At 33.7% G+C, this 19230-nt stretch overlaps 2 protein-coding genes and 1 long non-coding RNA gene across 3 annotated transcripts in view; all 3 read left to right on the top strand.

Annotated features, from left to right (window-relative positions):
- LOC143051962 (uncharacterized) overlaps positions 1-19230 on the top strand; it is a 467775-nt gene that overhangs the window by 100379 nt on the left and 348166 nt on the right. The gene's annotated exons all lie outside the window — the stretch shown is intronic.
- Positions 1-19230, top strand: part of LOC143051533 (uncharacterized) — a 621634-nt gene that overhangs the window by 472999 nt on the left and 129405 nt on the right. The gene's annotated exons all lie outside the window — the stretch shown is intronic.
- LOC143050953 (uncharacterized) lies at positions 7583-13863 on the top strand. The gene is made up of 2 exons (XR_012970507.1): positions 7583-7672; positions 12602-13863. It is a non-coding gene; the product is annotated as an uncharacterized LOC143050953 (long non-coding RNA).

Genomic DNA, 19230 nt, shown 5'->3' with positions numbered 1-19230 from the left:
GGGATCTGTAGAACAGCTTGCAGGTCAAATGTTGCCACCATTGTATTCAAATTTTCTTTAGCATGGTCTTTGTCTGCTTTTTTCTCTTGTCGAGCTCTTATTTTCTTAGCTATATGTTTGTCATAATTATGTTTCTCCTCTGGTGTTAACGTTCCACTAGATGTTGCTTTCTGGTAGTTGACACAGATGTTGCATTGGTCTTTCTTTGGAATGTGGAATGAGAAGTTGTATTCCTCATTAAATATTTTTCTGTATATAGCTTGACTGACAATCTGATTGTCTGGAAGATTGTCTTTGTTCTTCTCTTGGTACAATTGGTACATTCTTGAAATATTCAGTTCTGCTCCAAGATACTTTCTATTAGAATCCTTACGCGTGTAGTGACCATCTACAACGGGAAAGGATTCTATATGACTTCTAACAGCTTTTAATGCAGCATCACTGGTTTTATTATGTGCTGTATGTCGTCCACGTTTATCTGTGCCAACAAATACACCACTACATTGGTTTTCCATGGCATTGCTGACATACGATTCCCCAATATTTAATGTATGCAGGAAAAATTTCTTGCAAACAACTTTTTTATCTCCATTAACCTCAAAGGAATATGATCTATAAATATCTCTTTTTCTTTTGGCTACCGGCACCGGCTCATTGAGGATTTCGTCAAATATGTATTTTTTAGTTGTTTTTTTCTCTCCTACATGTGAAATGATAAAATCTTTTTGTCTTTGATATGAATTCAAAGTCCAAAAGGTTTTGAAAATATTTTGCCTTTCGTCATCGCTTACTTTGATGTTGCATTTGTACTTGCAGCGGGTGCAATTAGTTTGTTTGACTGCTCTTGCTGGTACAGCTTTTCCTCTTTGTGAAGTATATTCAATTCCAGATAGTCTACGTCGTTGTCGTTTGTTCTTTTCCCATTCCTCAGGTGTTGCCTTTCTCTTTCTAGACAATTTCTTCTTAAGAGGGGTCATGTACGTTGCTTTCTTTTTAAGGGGTGTTCCCTTACGTCTGCCTCTTTTTGGCGTTTGTTTTGAAGGTGTTGTATGTTCTAGCTGATGTGAACTACAGTTAAAATCAGAAACGTCTTCTTCCATGCTGCTTATGTTATGCTGAGACTCAAATAGTTCTTCTAATAAGGACTCTTCCAATTCTACATCAACAGCAATATCCGATTCAATGTGTGAACACGCAGGTTTGTTTATGCTATCATTTGTTTGATTCTTGGTTATGATTTATGTCATTCTGTGCAAGTGAACTTTTTTATTTGTCATCTGCTGTTAAATTGCTTGCTGTCCCAATTTTCAAACAGCCATCGTAGTGCTCAGGCAAACTTCCATTTTCAGACATTATATATGACAAAAAAATAGGGTTTGCATCCATCAGCATTAAACTTGGAGTAATTGTTGTAATCGGTCTTGTTGTAAGGCTAGAGAAAATTTTTACAGGTTGTCCACTCCAGTTTGACAGTGCTAATGGCAAAAGATCTCCGGCTTGACTAGTCCAGTTTCCTTCTTGTCTGAGTTCTTCTATTTCAGTACGAAAGTCAATGCAAGCAATGTCATATTCAAATGAATGACAACAATGTGTGTTGGTTAAATAGCCTATGTACTCATCAATATTGTCGACTATATGGTCGCACAGAACATTTCGTAAAGCCAGTGAAGTTTCAATTGAAGAAATGTGACATAGCGCAGATACAAAGAAACAATTGCCATCACCAGGAACCTTTATTCTGTCAAGACCATTAAGTAACAGTAACTCATCCAGTCGCTTTTCACAAGAACATCTCTCATTGTCGTAGATTTCTTTTTCTAAAAGGCTGGTTTGCTTTGCTAATAAAATATCATTATCATCTCTTGTATTGCTTCTGTTTTTTTGTTCATTTAGTCTATTTTCGTTATCTTCCTTTGGTCTGTCGAACGATGAAGATGATTTGTTGTTTGTTTTACTGATCTGTTGGCTTTGGGTTGAAGCTGGTTTCTTATTTAATAGCCTGCGTTTTTTACTAGCAGGCTTAGGAGGGAGTCGTTTATCTAGCTTATGTCGTTTCAAGTTCCTAGTGTTGTCTTTATTTCCGTTGTTTGTCTTAGCCAATTTTTTGTTTATAATTTCCTCAAGTGTATCGTTCTCTGAGTTATCGGAATCTAATGAATTGTAATCGTCTTTGGTTGGTCTGTAAGAATCGCCGCGATCATTTGCTGATTCATCATATCTATCATTTTTATTATCATCTTCCACCATAGAAGGCAGCGTATGTGACCTGAAAAATGTCTTTAATGGGATGTTGTCATCACTACTAGACTCCTCGCAGTCGATTTTTGTTGGTGTTTCACCTAGATTCCTTTGTCGGGTTTTGTTTTTTGTTTTAGTCGGTTTGTGTCTTATTTTGCATTTTAAATTTGGTTTATTTAATTCGTTTCTTCTTACATCTTTTCTTAATTCTTTGTTATTTGATGTTTTCTTTGTATTTCCAGCCAAAACATTGTAATCTTGGTGTTTTATACGTCTTCTGTTTGACTTCCATCTCGTTGATAAATTATATTTTTTGTCAGTTTGCTCTTTAATTTGATGGTTGGTTGATTGATCATTAGGTAGGTCTGTGCATTTGATATCATATGCAAGTTCAGTGGTAAAGGTATCAGTGTTTTCAGTGACATCAGCCTGTTGAATAGTTGATTCTGTATCAGGGTTTACAGTGACATCCTCCTGTTGAATAGTTGATTCTGTATCAGGGTTTACAGTGACATCATCCTGTTGAATAGTTGATTCTGTATCAGGGTTTACAGTGACATCAGCCTGTTGAATAGTTGATTCTGTATCATGGTTTACAGTGACATCAGCCTGTTGCATAATTGATTCCGTATCAGGATTTACAATGACATCAGCCTGTTGGATAGTTGATTCCGTATCAGGGTTTACAGTGGCATCAGCCTGTTGGATAATTGATTCCGTATCAGAGTTAACAGTGACATCATCCTGTTGGATAGTTGATTCCGTATCAGGGTTTACAGTGACATCAGGCTGTTGCATAGTTGATTCCGTATCAGGATTTACAATGACATCAGCCTGTTGGATAGTTGATTCCGTATCAGGGTTTACAGTGGCATCAGCCTGTTGGATAATTGATTCCGTATCAGAGTTAACAGTGACATCATCCTGTTGGATAGTTGATTCCGTATCAGGGTTTACAGTGACATCAGGCTGTTGCATAGTTGATTCCGTATCAGGGTTTACAGTGAAATCAGTCTGTTGGATAGTTGATTCCGTATCAGTGTTTACAGTGAAATCAGCCTGTTGGATAGTTGATTCCGTACCAGTGTTAACAGTGACATTAGATAGTTGATTCCGTTTCAGGGTTTACAGTGACATCAGGCTGTTGCATAGTTGATTCCGTATCAGGGTTTACAGTGAAATCAGTCTGTTGGATAGTTGATTCCGTATCAGTGTTTACAGTGAAATCAGCCTGTTGGATAGTTGATTCCGTACCAGTGTTAACAGTGACATTAGATAGTTGATTCCGTATCAGGGTTTACAGTGACATCAGCCTGTTGGATAGTTGATTCCGTATCAGGGTTTACAGTGACATCATCCTGTTGGATGGTTGATTTCGTATCAGGGTTTACAGTGACATCAGCCTGTTGGATAATTGATTCCATATCATAATTTACAGTGACATCAGCCTGTTGGATTGTTGATTCTGTATCAAGGTCTACAGTGACATCATCCTGTTGGACAGTTGATTCCCAATCAGGGTTTACAGTGACATCAGCTTGTGTGATAGTTGAATCCGTATAAGGGTTTACAGTGACATCAGCCTGTTGGATAATTGATTCCGAATCAGGGTTTACAGAGACATCATCCTGTTGGATAGTTGATTCCGTATCAGGGTTTACAATGACATCAGCCTGTTGGATAGTTGATTCCGTATCAGGGTTTTCAGTGACATCAGCATGTTGGATAGTTGATTCCGTATCAGGGTTTACAGTGACATCAGCATGTTGGATAGTTGATTCCGTATCAGGATTCACAGTGACATCAGCCTGTTGGATAACTGATTCCGTATCAGGGTTTACAATGACATCATCCTGTTGGATAATTGATTCCGTATCAGTGTTCACAGTGACATTAGCCTGTTGGATAGTTGATTCCGTATCAGGGTTTACAGTGACATCAGCCTGTTGGATAGTTGATTCCGAAACAGGGTTTACAGTGACATCAGCCTGTTGGATAGTTGATTCCGTATCAGGGTTTACAGTGACATCAGCCTGTTGGATAATTGATTCCGTATCAGGGTTTACAGAGACATCAGCCTGTTGGATAATTGATTCCGTATCAGGGTTTACAGTGACATCAGACTGTTCCGTATCAGTCTGTCCAGTTCTGTTAACACTATTAGTATTATCAATACTCACAGCTTCTACTTTTTGGTCACCACTTATTTCATCAAGTTCAATTGCATTCAAAATTTCCTCCAAGTCATCATCTGAGGACCACTGTATGTCTGCCATGTTTTGTATATCTACAACAGATGCGAAATATAATTCAGATATTTTCATTCAAACATTTTTCCTAAAAAACATAATCTAGTATTATTAGATTAAATATTAAATATTACATATCTTTTTTTATTTATATGAGATAAGCGCGTACAATTTTTTTGTATTCGAAATGCTTAAAAATAAAAAATAAATAGATATATATATTTTCTTACATACTGGTGCGGCCTATTTATCTTTGAAAAAAAACTATGTTACGATTAATTTTTGCATTTAAAAAATTATACTTAATTTGTATGTTACATTAAATAATTGATTCATTTTTCAATATAATACTTTTTCCGTATTAACTTACCAAATGATACCTTTAGGCATACATTTTTTTCCTTTTTCTTTTTCTCTTGTCTCAAATAATATAGATGCTACTGCAAAACAAAAAAAAACATGCGCTTATTGATACTAATGAAATTATAATAAGAAAGATACAAACATATTAAATTTAATATCTTTTTAAATATTTTTCTCTTAGGAAACAGGTATAATAAAAATAAAATGTACCGTAAATATGTTTTGTAATAATATGAATTTTAATTAAAAACGTATATTAAAATGTAAAAGTTAAGTATAATGGAATTAAAAATTAATTAATTATTTCAATATGCATTATTTTGTAACAAAATATACAAACCTTTTTTTCTAATTTGCAGTTTTTTTGCTGAATATCAAAATTCCATGTCAAAACCCATCATCAATCAAAACAATTACTTGGTTTAATCTCAGTTGATGTTTATATTATCTAATATGAGGTCACGCCAGTAACACTTAGTTGACCTTGCTTGTTTGATAACCTGCTGATATTCACATTTCTTTTACAGCTGTAAAACATTATCTGATGTTGTGGGGGAAATAGGTGTTGAAATAAATAAATCAAAATGTCAATTGCAATATGAAGTTAGTACTTGTTACAGTGTTGAGGCATATGAATTTTCATACATTGTCTGTTAATAGGAATGCAACACACCTTATCGTTAGATATTTTGTTGGGGCGCTTGGTGCAAGCTATTTAATTATAAGAATAAATCATTCATTCTAATAGTAATACTAGATAAGTCGTTCATGTTGGCAAACTTTCGTTATCAAACTTATAATAGATTGATGAACATGTCAATTAAAAATTTATTTTCTAACCAATTGCTCTAAAAATTTTAGGGAATATTATTAGTTACATAGTGTGCTAGTGACCTAATACGGTATATATGGGGTCAGTAAATTCCATATGGGGTGAGAGCGAAGCTCGAATCCCCATATGGAATTTACTGACCCCATATATACCGTATTACGTCACTAGCACACTATGTAACGAATTTATCTTACCGACTATCTTAACGTGTGAAATTAAGACTAGTGATTCTCAAAACGAGCAAGTCTTCAATACTGTTAGCGCTAAGAAAATACTTCCATCAATCCTACAAAAACAGATGCCAACAATAACGATTGTAAGGTTTAAATGTGTTTTAAATGTGTTTTATGAATTTGTTTCAATCTGAATCATCAATTTCTTCGTCTGTTGGAACTTTTAAGATTTTTTCTCAGTACCGTTTTGTTTTTTACAAAGGGACATAACACCATTACTAACCGTGTATTAAATAAGCCCCGCCCCCTTCTTACCTAATAAGGAATATAAAGGGACGTAACTCCACTACTAACCGTGTATGAGATAAACCCCGCCTCCCTACTAACCTAATATCAAATATACACGGTTTGCACGCGGACGCTTTTAACCAATCATATTCCTGGAAATGTATAGGAGGTAAGATAATATTTAATACTTTAGTGTTTAAAAAATCAATAAATCTCAAAACTGCAAAATTTGCAGTTACGTGGTTGATGCATTAAACCCTCGATGTATTTACTTATTTTGTACACAACATTTTAAGTTGTAAATCTATATCGGTTTACATAGAAATTTAAACAGGTTTCCTTAATGTACGTAGAAGATAAATGTTTACGTCATATAGACAAAATATAGTCCAACCGTCAAATGAAATATTCAGGAAATGACAAAAAAGAGTAACACAAACACGGGTCCACCGTAAATTCTGAGGTTAACGCAGATCTTCAGAAGAATTGTTGTTGTGAATCAAAGTATATGAGAGTGAAAGTAATTCATCCAGAAACCCAACAGCACAAAACCAAAAAAGTCATCGCAAGCGATGTTGATATGGATACGATTTTCAACAAACAACACAAGGAACAGAGTCCCAATAATGACAATACACAAGCGCAAGTTTAATTCACTAAAAGTGAAAAGAAAGTTGTGAATATGTTTATTGTATCTCTGTCACTCAGTTTTTTCGCAGATGATAGATCAATTTCGTTATATATATATAAATGTCCTAAATTTGACATTTTCTGAACAATTTCTGAAGCGACATTTATGTGTTTGTCCTATCCAAGGAAAAGACCTGAGATGCTTTGATTATTTTTTTTTTGGGGGGGGGGGGTGAGAGAGAGGGGTGGTATTGAAATGCTGTGAATTTTTACTTCAAAAACTGCAGAATAAGCCAGCTTAGAAACTGGAATCCTTTTTAAAATCGTGCTATATAAATTATGAGTTAACGTTTTGTGTACAAATCTCAGGAGTTTCAAAGTATAAATGGGAAAACTTGTATTTAGTTAACATTAAAACCAACGATATTTATCACATAATTTGATATAACTAATCATAAGACATAGTTTTGTCAATATTGCTAAAGATACATTTACATCATAAATAACTTAGTTTAGTAATAACTCAGTCTGAATCTCCGTATATTTTTATTTTACAATATTTAAAGCTGAATCAGAAATTTTTAAGTGACCTTGTTATTATCTTTACTTGGATCTTGTAGAGTTGCTCTTGACCTCATTAAGGTTTAGTCATTCATAGAAATTCCGTAACACCCATCCCAATGTTCGCAACTGTAATAAATCATAGGTTAAGGTTAATGTAACCTATTTGTAAACAAGATTCCGCGCTTAAAATTTTGACAGGAAGACGTTCAGTTAAAAATTAAATACAGACACTGATGTTCATTCAGTTTCCTTTTTTCATAAAATGAGCAAAGTTAGATATGTATTCGTCGTTGGGGACATACCACACCTGTCCTTCCGCTAGTTCTCTGAAATAGGTAAGAATTCAACAAACCTTCTTTTATATCATAAAACTTTTTTTAAGGACACTGAAAGAATTACGAGACAACCGACGTGTTGGAGATCAAAGAGGTTCTTTAAAAAAAACCCATATAAAGACTATTTGTTACATATTATATTTCAGGGCCCCTGTATTTCTTTTGGTTACAAAATATAATTATACTGTTCATATGTACACAAAAAAAGTTTAGGATATTTCAGTTTTAAAAATCTCAGTGTTGCCATGTGTTTACGCTGTTTGAAAAGCGCGCTTTATTTATAAACCAGATGATACACTCCAACCAGTATTAAGCTTTCAAAATACAAGGCAAGAAAATTAAAGAACTCTTTCAAAACCTGAAAAGGAATTTTGAATATCAAATCAATACTCGACGGACAAATTTAGGGAATGAAATCTGAACTTTTGAAAATGATATTGTACGTATGTATCGAATACAGTAAATTATAAGCCTTTCATGGATACTGTGGTTCTACTGTAATGATATGCGCAGACAGATTTATGATGATATAATCAAAGATAAAACTTTGACGGAGGAAGGATAAAATCTAGGACGCTTTCCCAAAATTGAGAAAGACCTTTATCGGACAGGATAGTCCCAAATCAGCAAGAATATGTGATTAATAATAAAAACAACTCCTCATCAGATATCCTATAAATAGTACGGGAAAGTCCAAGTCAGTGAACTTTAAACTTTGGGTAACATTTTGTCTGCATTCAGGGCCGTAACTAGCCTCTTTTAATAGGGAGGAAAAATACATTCGCCGAGCGGAGCGAGTCGAAAAATTTTGGGCGAGGGGTCTGGGGCCGCTTAAGGCCCCCAGAAGCTCTGAGAAAAATAACACAAAATCGTGCATTCTGAGCGTTTCCTAGACTCTTTTTTGCATTGAAACGGCATAATTAATTTTTAGATATTTTTTTCGACAATCAGGTCTCAAAGCAAAAACAAAGATTCATTGTAATTGAAGACTTTTAGGTATTAAAGACAACATTAAAAGACCGATTTGTAGGATAAAGCAAAAATCGTAATTCTCATAATTATTAATACCGTATCTGTCTGTCTGTCTGTTCTTGTCTTGTATTGTGATTAGACTTTGGTGATTTTTTATGACTAGATTTCAATATAGTGACATTGCAGTATTATACTTTAAGTACTAGTATTGCTGAAGTCCACACTGAGGGAACATCTTCACCTTGTTTTACGATCTTTTACGGTATTAATGATTCTTTAAAAGTATTGTTGAAGACCATTCGGCAACTATCAAGATGAAGAACAGGAACACAAACTTTGACCATTGATCATTTGTATTTTTTCTACGCATTGACTTTGTGAGTGATTATGTCCCCATACTCCTTTATTATCTGTTAAAGGGTCTCAACACTACTTAACGAAGTTTAACCTTTCAATGTAAAAGGTCATACATGGCCGAATGTTTTTTTTCTTCAAATTATTTGATACCGGGAAATATGTGACCTTACTTTAATTCAAACCATGTCAGCTATCTAGTTTTATTTACAATAAAACAAACTGTTTTGTATTCTTCGATATCAATTTCAATTATCCATGCAGAAAGGACAATTTTTTTTGTGTCCACTGAGTAGCATCGCATGTTTTTAAAATATATTTCTCGCACATTCTGGACATCAGTGGACATGCAACATTGCAAAACCAAGTTTACAAATGAAAATCAACCCTCAGACTATAGTCATAAAGTAGGACAATAAATGAACAAAAGACAAACCCGGAACACAGAAGTACAAACAATAGACCATCAACTCTGAAAACTAAAAGGAAAATGGAAACATGGATAATGAAAAACATCCAGGGGATACACCAGAGAGTGAAGAGAACTTACTTCTTGCAAGACACTTTCCGTGAAAACAATTTGACATGAAAACAACCTTTTGTTTCATTTTTTTTTTTTTTTTTTTAATTTTTTTACATGAGGCATTTGCCTCATTTGCCTCAATGTAGTTACGGCCCTGGCATTTCTTTCGGACAATTAATTCAAATTAAAAATTCACACTAGTCCTTTTCTAGCTCAAAAATAGTTTTTACAGCGCACGGTAAAATACTACTTTTGGGACAAGCGGCGTATCTAAGGTGGTGGAACCCCCCTTTTTGACGATGAATGCGTCTGAATAGGTATACATAAGGTTGGAACCCACCCTTTATCCTGGGTTTGAACTCCTTTTAAAAATGGCTGGACCCAAATAATATCAAAATTACAGAAAGGACTTGTCAAGCTATATGTAAAAATATGGATAATTCTTTATTAAAAATGGGGGGGGGGTCGTTTTGGCCAAGGTTGATTAGGTACTTTCATACTTTTGTTAACGGGTATTTTGAAAATATGTGTGCTGTTAACTGTTATTCAAATTATCAAATAACAATTATTAAGGAATTTTTATCAATGTTCGATCTCCTTGTTTTTTTTTCGATCGACATAAAGTATTTTGCCCTATATTGACCCTTTTTCTCAGGTAAAAATCATTAATCAATTATATATGTCGTACTGAGATTTCTTCCGGCAACACTGACATCGTAATCCAGCCTTCTATTTCGTAAGCGTTAGCTTATACTCAATCTATGGTTAAACAGTGGCCCAGGATCACAGACTATAGCAATCAGTGAGCCAGGACCCGAGGCTACGACAAATCGTACAATCTAATAGGGTAGCAAATTCTGCAGAGGTTTACCGCTTGTCGAGGTTTAAATTTCCGCACCTTCTATGCAGGATCGAAAGTCAAACATATATTGTTTGCAATTAAGTTACAATTTTAATTTTACATTTTGATCATTGTCAATAAAATTTTTGTTATTTCATTATTTTAATAAATATTTGAATGATTGAAAGTTGTGACCTCAGTTTACATGGTTTACAACAATTTAACATTTATTGTTGCAATTTTCATTAAGCATGTTGATGCAAATTAATTTCCGGAATTTTCGATTCTTTAATATGAAATATTATAAATATATAGAAAGATGTCCTTATGTTTTATGTTAACCGGACTTTAACCAAATGCCTTTGATTTATGTTAACAAAAAAATCTGGTACATGCACCCTACTGTCTAAACATGAACCAATTGTGAACTTGTGATACATGTTTTTATAATTTGCAAAAAAAGAGTCTAGTTCTACGGTCTACATCTCGAGTCCATTGGGGGCACTTTTTTTTATGTTTTTCTTTGGGGGGGGGGAGATAATTTATAATTTTACCTGTTTCTAATCTTATAAAAATATGCAGTACATCGAATCAATAAAATCTTATTTAATCATCCCACATCTCTTTTTTTTGTTTATCTAAATTATGCCTAAATGATCTGTGAATTTTTTCTTCCTTCCAAGTCACCGATCTTTAAGTTTGCTTGGTACTTCATGCATTACTAAATAAACAGCTGCGCCATGAGCTCATGATACGCCCGTCGTTTTATGCAATAATCATAAATAGTTTCTGAGATAAGCGTGACATGTGAAAACACACCTTTTTGTAACAAAAAACTCAATAACTCTTAAATAAAATTTTGAATCATTACCATAAAGTATACAGATCTTACGATCAATATAACTAAGAAGTGAGTAAAGTTTTAACCAATAATCATAAATTGTTTTTGAGATACAGCGCGACAAGTGAAAACATACTTTTTTTAACAAAAAACTCAATAACTCTTAATTAAAATTTTGAAGCATCACCAAAAAGAATACAGAACTTAAGATTAATATAACTAAGAAGTGTGTAAAGTTTTAAGCAATAATCATAAATTGTTTTTAAGATACGGCGCTACATGTAAAAAAAAAACCTTCACCTTTTTTTACAAAATACTAAATAATTCAAATATAAATTTTTTAATCATCATTAAAATGTATACAGATCTTTAGATAAATATAACTGAGAAGTGTATTAAGTTTTCATCAATTATCATAAATCGTTTTTGAGATACAGCGCGACACAGGAAAAACACACCCCTGTTTTAGTTACTAAGTCCCGTAACTCAATTTTTTTTCATCTATTAGGTACTAAAAAGTATACAGATCGTTTGACCATCATAAGAAACAACTATATTAAGTTTCATGAAATTTGGATAAAGTGTTCTCAAGTTACGGTGCGACATGTTTACACCGGATAGACAGACGGAAAGACGGACGGACGGACGTACGCCGGACATTTGTATACCATAATACGTCCCGTCAAAATTCATTGGTACCATTTATACAAGAAGACAATGAACTTTTACATGCCTTATTCTGTTCCACAAACATATATTTACTTATTTTGAGGGGTTTTGTACACAACATTTTCATCATGATGTACTTTATGTAGCAGCATAATTATAATATAATTAATTTTCATCTAATCGAAGGGAAGATTTTTTTTTACATTTGACAAGAGTACATGTTCATCTAGAAACCTTGAAACATAATAAAACCATTTCGTACCCCATGGAAGATTTTTATGTCTGTCATCTCCAATTGTATGGAAGATTTATATACGTATGCAATGGAAAGGTTATTTTCCGAAAAGTTATCAATTATTTCCCTGTAATTTCTCAAATTAAAAAAAAACCAAAACATATGGAGTTCTTTGATTGGTCATATTCAAGTGCAAATTTTTATGTAAGTATGTGTTCCTTCTTCAGTGAATATAAATGAAGAATATTGTGGTTCATCTCTTAACTCTAAGCCAAATGTCAATTGTATTTTGTAAACATGGTAAAGTGTTTCACCTTAAAACAACCTATCCAAATTATAATAATTATTTTTAAAGTTATTTTACTTGAATTCAATAAATGATCATGATAAAGGTCTAGATATTCATATGTAAAGATAACTAGTGTCTTTAAAGTCGTTAATTGTAAAATATATGCACATATAACATCAAATTTAAAGATAAAATTTCTTTGTAGGTAGAAGAAGCTTTATCAGCAATGGACAACTTAGAGTCATCAAAGGTATCAGGATTATAATTTAGTACGCCAGACGATCGTTTCGTCTACATAAGACTCATCAGTGAATCTCATACGAAAACATTCATAAAGCCAAACCAGCACAAAGTTGATGAACGTTGAGGATCCGAAATTCCAAAAAGTTGTGCCAAATACGGCCAAGGCAACCTAGAAGTTGAGATTGGCAATTGAGAATAAAAATGATATAGAGACCAAGATAAATAAGAGAGGAAACTATTTAATCATAGTTACAGGTTTTTTTTTTTATAAAAAGTAGCCTCATTAATCATAATGGAAAAGACAGTTTATCACAAGCATTGATACCAACCGATCTGGACCCAGTCATGGCTATCTGTTTTGCTATCAACGCTACTGATATTGGAATTGTCTATACAACACTGTTTCTAAAATGAATATGTTGCTGATAGAAGTACGCCTTCTATTAGTAGTTACAGCAGAAGATTACCTTACTACGCTTAAAGAAGTTTCAAGGCATAATAAACAGTCAATAGGAATATAGACCATCTGTTTTGATGTCTGAAAACTACAAGATCACTTATTAAACATCTATGATGTGGATAAAACAGGGAAAATAGCATAATGTATAAGACAGAACGATAATAGTATGTGACTGAATTCAGTCATAGACTTAGAGTTAAAATGTGTTTGTATATATTGTATAGATATTTCTACTGTACAAACCGATGTACTTTATAGTGTCAATGAATAATGGTGCCAGTGACTGAATTCAGTCAAGATTTTCGTTATTGTTAACATTAATATGTATATATATTTAGAATCAACTTGGAATATTTTTTCTATAATACTATAATCTAGTTTTGAAAAAGGAAGATGATTCTTGATGTTTGTAAATTGACTGAATTCAGTCAACAGTTTTCTAATGCACTTCTGTAAAAACTGTATATACCCCTCAGAGCATTTACTTGTTGTGTAGGATATTACACACACCTAACTGCTACCAATCTCCAAATTTTAATGTATTATCAATTGAATATTCAATTAATAAATTAAGATGAAAGTTGTAGTGCAAGATGACTGAATTCAGTCATGACTTTGGTGTCACATATGCAGTTTTTATTCATACAGATAACTGGGACAAACAGATTTTCATCAAAAATTAGTCACAATTTAACAGTTTGAATAAAACGTAAATTCTCATTTATTTTGTTTTTGAACATGCTAAATAAAATATTGTTGAACTGTTTTCTCTGGCTTCTTGCATATGTTACTGGTCCTATTTGAAAAAAATAGTATATTCAGCTTTAGATTACACAAATGGAAGCAAGTACCCATTGTGCCTAATATATTTTTCCAAAAAGGAACCGAAATCCTCAGACTAAAAAAATAGTATATGTACATTTGCAATCGTGTACTTCTAACAAAATAGCTGAAAATACGTAAGGACACGATTTGCATCAACAGGTGTCAAATTCTTCTAAGATATGGGGAGAAACATCAGTTATCTAAATTTTAAGGAGGTGTTATTAAGCAGATTCTTGCATACTCTCCATATTTGACAAATCAGAATATTGACAAGTTGAAACAGAATGTGTTATGTCTTTCTGTTAAACATGTTAAATATGGACCAATTTTTTCGATCTTTTCAGCGTTGTTCTTCATTTATTGAACGGAAACAGGTGTTGTTATTCATGTGGCGATTCACAAATAACTACGTGAGTTTCCGTGTTTATTTACATTGGTAGGTAGATACAAGACAATCGATATCAAATCACGCGATAAGACCAACTTCAGTTAAAAGAACAGGCGAAGGCGGCATCACAGAGACCCCACAAAGGAGTTATCACGTACTTGACAAACTGAGTCGGAACCTTTTATTTTCTTAAAGAAATCATTGGGATGGGAATGTGCTAATTTTTCGTTGGAGTTCCTGTCAATATAATACTTCCATGGTATATTACTTCCATGGTCTGACATTAATCTTCCTTCAGTAACTTTACAATACTCAGTCGTGTCATTTCCGTATATATATACCGTATTGTAGATAGTCACGTGTGATAAATACGCCAGAAATACCCATTCAAGTGGATTTTGTCTTTTAGGAATGAATCCAAATCGAGTAACATTTAAAAAAATATTAATACAAAAAAAAAAACAATTTAAAATAAAAAATGAAAATAATAAGTTCAAATGTTGCTTTATTAAATGCACCTAGGTACGTTTTATATCGAAATAACGTTGTGTCCACTTGTGTCCGCCTGAAGCCCCCTTTAACAATCACAAGTTCTGAATTCAGTTTTTATATAGAAATTGCACTGTGTCCAGTTGTGTCCGTCTGTATCCCCTGTTTCTTTAAGTTTTAAATAGAAATAACGTTGTGTTTACTTGTGTCCGCCTGTAGCCCCCTGTTTTTTTTTTGTTTTTTTTTTTTTAAGTTTTATATATAGCACTGGGTCCAGCTGTGTCTGCCTGTAGCCACAATTTTCTATACGTTTTATATAGAAATAACATTGTGTCCACTTGTGTCCGCCTGTAGCCCCCTGTTTCTGTAATTTTTATATGAGGGTTAATTTGATGGGGTTAAATAATTAAAGAATAATGCCATTAAAAATGAAGATTAGAGAATAACGGGCAAAAAAATGAAGATTAGAGAAAAAAGGGGTTACTTTTTTGAAGATTAGAGAAAAAAGGGGTGAAAAATAAATAATAACAGAATAACATACCCGCCATCCAGACCCTCTTATATAGATATAGCACTGTGTCCAGTTGTGCCCGCCTGTATCCCCTGTTTCTATAAGTTTAATATAGCACTGAATCCAGTTCTGTTCACTATTTATCTATTTTTTATATATAGATATAAGATTGTGTTCAGATCAAGTAACAAGAAAATAACTGAAAATTATCGAAGTCTTGAAATAAAGCCTCCAAGAAAAGTGCATATGCCTGTGTTCGCATACAAGTTGAACTTGTACAAAAAAAATGTACTATTCCACAAAAAAAACATTGCCAATTGACTTTCTGAAATTACATGTGTCACAAAGTTGACGAAGGAAAATGTGACTCTTTGTAATGAATTACATGCATGCGTCACTGAGGTTAATCAGTTTAAAGATACGACACCCCTCCCCTAATTCCAGACCCTCACTGAGGTGACAGAAGAAAAGATCCTCTTATTGGGGAAATGGTAGCATTCAGTCAATATTCATTGGCAAATTTATGTGAATCAATGGCTCCATTTGACTTATTTTTTTTTATAGACATTCATGAATAAAACAACCGAAATTTTGTCAAAATAATTTTAAGACAACTCGGACCAGTTTTTAAGACAATTACATAAAAAAAAATGTTTGGACGTTTTTATACTAAAAATCTATATATACCGTGAAAAATTATTTATTATTTATTTGGCGATCAAACGGGAGGACGCGTCTTACGTCCTCTACGCCCCCTTTTTTCCTTAGAATCAACCACTGAGAAGCGTTCTTAAATGGGCCCAATCAGTGTTTCACATTGTTCCGAGGTGCTTTGAAATGGGTTCAACGACTTACAGAAAAGAGCGACGATTTACAGAAAAGAACCGAAAAGGACCAAAAAGGACCAAAAAAGAACCGAAAAGGACCGAAAAGAACCGAAAAGGAGATCAACGTTTTTTGTAATCGAAGAAAATTAGCAAATTGCAAATTATTTAAGTCTATTAAAAATGAAAGGATATTTTTGACAAAAGTTTATCATTAGGTTTTTAAACCTTATACTGCGACAGGACTACATATACTAACTCACTGTACATGTGAAAAATTATAGGTAGGGTCGGATGCCTAACTTATGGAATAGAAAACATAGAACAGAAAAGAACATATAAGATATTTATTCATTACTGTCAAACAATCGTTCTACGTTAATTGTATTTATAAGCTAAGTGTCATTATTTTGTCCAATCTCGGTCGCTAATTCATTTCGAACATTACAACAGTTCCTTATATATATTTTTTTAGAATGTGTATATATATTCCATTCATCAGTGAATATATAATAACACGGACATTCGTACAATCGGACAAAAAACAAAATATCGTGACGGAAAACTTTACAGTAGTTATTGAATAAATACGAATATTTCGTTCTTTTTTTGTGTTTGTGTATGTGTATTACATGAGGGAGGTAATGCCCTTTACCGCCAGGCGTCAAACGATCGTTTTCGGCTACAGTAAGCGTCAAATGTATAATTTTTTACCGTGATTCGTCAAAATATCCTTATCGTGATTCGTCCGATGTCTTAAATAATTATCGTTACCGTTATTTTTGGGAAATAATAGCGTGATTAGTCAAATTCAGCTATTTTTTTATCGTCTAAAAGAAAGTGTGCATGTTATCGTTATTCACTAAAAATTATCGTTAACAGTCGTCTTTGGTTAGAATTTTTACCGTTATACGTCATTAAGGTAGCCCCATTCCTACCCTGATCTTACATGTTAAATGAAAACACATTAATTGTTACTTTGACACGTTAAACCTGTCAAGGATTTGAATTCTTCAAGGAAAAGTCCCGCTATCTCCATGCACAAGTTTCTTTATAGATACATATACTAGCACAGGCCAACATTTATTTTATCACCATCAGACATCGTTTCGCTAATGTACATAGCTGTTTTAAATGGTTTATAAGATAAAATTATTACAAATCAACAGGCCATTAACTTTTTCACACCCTTTAATCTATACCTATAAAAGAGTAAACAGTTATCAATTATACCGAAAGCGGGTGCACTATTCATTTATCTATATTTCCTGAAAGACGAAATGAAATGACTGTTATGTGCACAACATTTATAATATGTAGATATAATGATGTATTTTTTTTTATTGATTTATCTCCTTTTATTCACATGTAGCCCAACGTTTTATACCGTAAATTGAATTAAGAAATTGAAACGAACCAGGAACATCTTAAAGTTTGACATGGTTTACATGTAGCAGAATTGAAATTTTCTTCAAATGTTTTTTACAATTCTATTTAAATCGTTGGACCGTTTGAAATTGTTTAGAATCGACTTTAAATGGGCCCAATCAGTGTTTCAAACTGGTCAGATCTTTCAATCCAATCCGAGTTTCTTTAAAACTGGGCCGAGTTTTCCTGGTCCGACTTGTCCCAATCCCGTCATTCAGTGTCTCGTTTTGGTTTGTTTTTTGTTTTGACAACGCTTCCTGTTCTACAAACAATTCTTTTTAACCAAGAAGACGTCTCAATGACTTTAAAGGGTAAGTTTTAAATATTTCTGTTAAATTTGCCTCACGTGAAAAAATATTATTTACATTTTGAACACAGCAACAGCATAGGCGGATCCAGGGGGGTAAAAAGGGGTGGGGGGGGCTGGGGGACCCGGGCCCCTCTTCCGATGGTAAAATTTGGTTGATTATATAGGGAATCACTGAAGCATGACTGGAGCGGCCCCCCCTTAGGTCAACCAGAGCCCCCCCCCCCCTTATGAAAAGTTCTGCATCACCCACTGAACAGGTTGTGATCGATGGACACATTTCCAGGTTTCCATATCTCTTCTTCTTTGCGTTAGGACGAAACTTTCTAAATGATGACTGAGAAGAAATTTTCAATTGAACATTTAACTGAGTATTTTTATTTTCTTCAAGGTCATTGAAGGTTAAAGTATTAAAGTATTTATAAAACCAAATTTGAAAGTTAAAAGACAGTAAAACTTGGTGCGTTGCATTTGAACTGTTGAAAAGTTTTTAGCCACCAGGCGGTGCTGATGTTTGTCGCTTTTTTTGTGACAATTATTATACCCCCGCTTTAAAAAAGGGGGTATACTGTTTTACCTCTGTCTGTCCTTCCGTCAGTCCGTCAGTCAGTCGGTCCGTCCCATGAATATTTTTCGTCGCATTATCTCAGGAACTACAATACAAGGATTTCTGAAAGTTGGTTTCAGGGTTTATCTAAGTCAGCTATACCGTGTGATGCGTTTTCAGATTGATCACTTGACAACTTCCTGTTTACCGAACACTTGTATGATTTTATACCCCCCTTTAAAAAGGGGGGGTATACTGTTTTACCTCTGTCTGTCCTTCCGTCAGTCCGTCAGTCAGTCAGTCCGTCCGTCCCATGAATATTTTTGTCGCATTTTTCTCAGGAACTACAATTCAAGGATTTCTGAAATTTGGTTTCAGGGTTTATCTAAGTCAGCTATACCGTGTGATGCGTTTTCAGATTGATCACTTGACAACTTCCTGTTTACCGAACACATGAATGATTTTACACATGATAGCCAAGTTGAAAATTTTCGTCAAATTTTTCTCAGGAACTACAATACAAGGATTTTTGAAATTTGGTTTCAGGATTTATATAAGTCAGCTATACCGTGAGATGTGTTTTCAGATTCATCACTCGACAACTTCCTGTTTACCGAACACTTGCATATTTTTACACTATTTAAATATTATCCATTTGCGGCGGGGTATCATCAGTGAGCAGTAGCTCGCAGTTTCACTTGTTTTTGTTTATAAAAAGCTTGTCGTGAACCTTTCATTTAGACTTTTATAAATGCATTTAGAATCAAAATTGTGCATACAATATATTGAAACGAAATGGGGGTCCCTTGAAA

This window comes from Mytilus galloprovincialis, chromosome 11 (genome assembly GCF_965363235.1).
Source record: "Mytilus galloprovincialis chromosome 11, xbMytGall1.hap1.1, whole genome shotgun sequence".
NCBI classification, from domain to species: domain Eukaryota; kingdom Metazoa; phylum Mollusca; class Bivalvia; order Mytilida; family Mytilidae; genus Mytilus; species Mytilus galloprovincialis.
This window is presented reverse-complemented; position numbering and strand designations above follow the sequence as displayed.